The sequence below is a fragment of the Hetaerina americana genome, unplaced genomic scaffold, assembly GCF_022747635.1.
Source record: "Hetaerina americana unplaced genomic scaffold, ioHetAmer1.1.p SCAF_2, whole genome shotgun sequence".
NCBI lineage: Eukaryota > Metazoa > Arthropoda > Insecta > Odonata > Calopterygidae > Hetaerina > Hetaerina americana.
The window spans coordinates 110,736,835-110,740,935 of NW_027286763.1; the positions used below are offsets into that span (position 1 = coordinate 110,736,835).

The 4,101-nt window shown below is 36.7% G+C and overlaps 1 pseudogene; it reads left to right on the forward strand.

Moving 5' to 3' along the window:
• The first annotated feature begins 720 nt into the window (after positions 1–720).
• LOC139688441 (5S ribosomal RNA) lies at positions 721–839 on the forward strand (annotated as a pseudogene).
• Positions 840–4,101: the final 3,262 nt, after the last annotated feature.

The window sequence follows — 4,101 nt, forward strand, 5'->3', positions numbered from 1 at the left end:
TGCTGGATTTCAACATCTTTCCCCGCGTGAAAATGGAAACAATGTGCTGGCTGATTGGACAGCACCTTCTTATGGTACACAAGTGGGTTAAAATAGATATAGAAAGTTGGTGGGAACAAGTGAAAAAAGAGAGCAAAAACCTACCGGGCCGATTACAGCCATATTGGAAGAAAGTAGAACAAATGGTAAAAAAAGAAGTCATGAAAGAATAACAAGTTTAAAGAAAATTGGTCTTGGACTCAATGTAAACTGTCGTGTATGCAAAGGAAATATATTACCGATAACAAGTATGTAAATAAAGGGAATACGCTCAATAAAAAAAGAGCAGCAAAGAATGTAAACAATGTATCATTAATGTTAATTGTGAAAAAAAAAAGACGCAAAGGGACAGTTAAAAAAATATATGACCAATTAATAATTGGCTTGATTTCATTGTAATCATTTTGTCCCTATAAAGGATCTTGTATTGTTAATTCAAGTAAGGAAAATGTTCGCTAAAGTGATGTGAATGTGAACACTTTCCGAATGCTTATAGTTCATATGTGATTCATTCTTATATCATCCTTTGTTTAGAATTGTTCATTTGTGAAAATGGTCAATCTGTGGTGTTATGCACGCTTAAGATGGTGCACATGGTGTTTAATAACTATGTCTGTGAATGGAAATACATGTAATCGGAAAAAAATGGGCCTAGAGCCCCGGAATAAAGATATTAAAAAAAAAAAAAAAAATACCACGATGAATACACCGGTTCTCGTCCAATCACCGAAGTTAAGCATCGTCGGGCCCGGATAGTACTTGGATGGGTGACCGCCTGGGAACACCGGGTGCTGTTGGCATAATTTTTTTTACCCTTTTTTGCCGTTTAAAAGCAAATTTTAGTAGGTTTTTTACATTTTCCACCGATTGGTACCTTAATTTCACAATTTTTACAAGCCCTTTTTACTAATTTGAGATGTTTTCCTCAATAAGTTCGGACATTTATACAACTTCAAGGCTCTGATTCACGTGAAAGTTAATCAAGAAACTTACCAATCAAGATCTCGCACATCCATAACTGCACCACAAGGACTAAAGTTTAAGCTTTAAGTTTTTCAATGAGAGAACTCATCAATGTCTTAGAAAATCAAGAAAGGATCCCAAATTTCCCTGAGATGCTGTCATGGTCACGACTACCTTCTGTTTGATATCCCACTGAACTGGCACATAAGTGCATCATATAAACCTCAAGTAAAATATGGGCTTTTTCTAACCTCGTCTTCGTGTACACCAAGGGACCCTAGTTTCATCGACCAGACATCCATTCCATTAACACAAAAAACGACGGGATCTTAAAATGTTTCGGTTTAAGACCTAACGAGTATAAGGAATGAGTAACTCTAGGAATTTTGTGAATTAGAAAAAATATAGCGGATACCAACTATTTCATGCACTCCCAGTTTGTTTTATTATTTTATATAACAAGTCACGGTTGAATGTCATGGTTACAAAATCCTTGTTACCTCATATGCAGAAATGTTTACACAAATATGCCATAGCACAACCTAATACAAGGTCAACAAATAAATTAACCATAAACGAAAACAAAATTACAGAATTTATAATTGTATTCATAGATTCTGACACAAGTTATTTATGACATTGGCCAGATAAATATTGAAGATTCCATGCTACGCCAATACCGAAAAAATTTGACGATGCTATAACTTTAGGAGGCACACAATATATAAAAAGGGAACTGATCCAAAAAAGACTCGTCATACACGAATGCCAATTGCTGATTTAAAGTGCTTTGCAATTCATACAAGCGCTTATTTTATAAGCAGTTTTAAGTTGAATAAATCTCACCTAAAGGGTCGAAACTACCCGAAAGGTGGAAAATAAACAAGAAATCAATTGAAACCCTTTTGAGAAAACCCTCAAAGGGCAGTATGGTTGTCGCTATATCCATCGTTTTCACTGTAAAAACCGACAAAAAATATTATTAAAAATAGACAAGTTCAAAAGAAAAATTTATATTCTGCCTTCAATCTTATTATATTTATTATACGCATATATTATACGCAAATGGCAATTCTATTTGCCATTTCGATGCCATGAGCATAGTTCTTCATGCTCATATTCCAGGATACAGAATTGTTAATAAGAATAATCTTATTTTAAAATCCATGATGGTTATTTTTAAACATATGCAATCACAACAACTCTTAAAAGAATAATATATTAATATATTATATTTGAAGTAAATTAGAATTTTTCATGGGGAAAGCTTCAACATCACGCCATCAATAAGCGGTGTATTTGCACATTCCATGCCGAGCCCAGGAGGCCGTGCATTCGGCTCGTTATCCTTTATTTAACGTGGCGATTCCCCTTCAGTCCCCTCCGGTCCATCCAGGCATATTCCACGATCTCGCCCTAAATGTCGTTGACAAGTGAGTGGATGTGAACACGTATTTCCTCAATAATTTGATATTTTTATGGCAGCATTGTGGCAACCATAGTTTATGACATAAGAAAACATTATCGCCTTAGAGAGTAAGTGACGGAATGGTTCATTGCAGATTACGCTGCTTAAAATCAGAACCATAAACGCAACATTCTCGCCTCGTTCGTCATCGCGAAGACATGACAATCAGATCAAGACGGAGCCTCTTAAATAAACAGGCTCCTAATGCAGTCTTTTTAAAATAGTACCATTCCCTGATTCAGTACAAGGAATACATATTGTAGTAAAAAGCAATATTAACCAAGTTATTTATCTGGTTCAATCGTCACAAGTTATGGCATCATAACCGCTCCATGTCTGCGAAAAAATCGTCTCTAAAGAAGTGGTAAAATACTATGGCACAGACTTGTCATTTGTAATACAGGGCAATTTACGTATAGGTAAATGCTAATTTATAGCTTGATACCTCGGCGACTATGTACGAGACAGGGCCGAAATAAATACAATACATTACACTCGAATCCACAATATAACAAAACCCAATATCTGCAGACACTGATTTTATTTATTATCGGAATGAGGTCAATATATGAACAAAAGTATCAATGATGGAATACCAAGGGGCGTTTTTCATCATTTAGTATCACTTAAGATTTTGCTCTTGTGTAAAATTTGTTTCCGTATGGATTATCGTAGCCCATTTCCGTATCAAAATTCCTACGGTAGACATCGTAAAACAGGAAAGGAAGAAATTTCAATCTTACATAGTTGTCTCAAGGTATTGGAAGAGAACGGGAATCCGCACAGCACGTCACACATCAAATCAACTTATCATTCGACACATCAATAATTAAAAACCATTTTCAAAACCTGACTCGGGTAAAAGGCAGGACTGATGGTGGAGTCATTGTATTCCCTTATCGCAGCAAATACATATCTAATTTAAAATATGCGGTACAACTTTATAAGGAATATGAATGCAGGCGTCAGCATTTAAATAGGCATACTATAGTTCACCTCGTGACATCACATTGGTATATACCTATAGGTGCATAAGTCAATGCAATACAAACTACGAATCGATTATCTGGAGATAATATTCATATAATCAATCACTGTAATCACAACATCAGGGACGTGGGTAGCCCACAAGTAGCGAGCCTCCTTGTAGAGAGGAAGGTCGTTAGATTCTTGTGGCCAGCGAAGGTTTTTCAGCTTTAACTTTCGGTAAAGGTTTTCCGCAATGGGACCAAAGCAAAACCATGCTTTTTCTGAACGAGGCAACGAGAGACAAATGAGCTTATAAAAAAGCAACCGTGAACCCATGGTGATGGGCAATAGTATCGCCATTAGGCAGTGCTGAGGCAGGGCGAGAGGGTTGGCCCGGCTTCATCTGCCACAGCTGCGGGCGTGACCTAAGTTCACGGTATCGGCCGCAGTATTGCGATGTTGAGGGCAACGGGAAACAACGTCTTCGTCCGTAGAATATGCAGCTTAGCCTTACATTCAAATATAATGCAATGGAAAGATTTAGGCTGCAGTAAAATTTTACCAGTAATATGATGAGACAGTTCTTAACGGGTATGTCGTAGTTTTCCACTGAAAACGCATGTACGAAAAACCTTCAAAGTTAGTAGACAGGTCCAAAATTC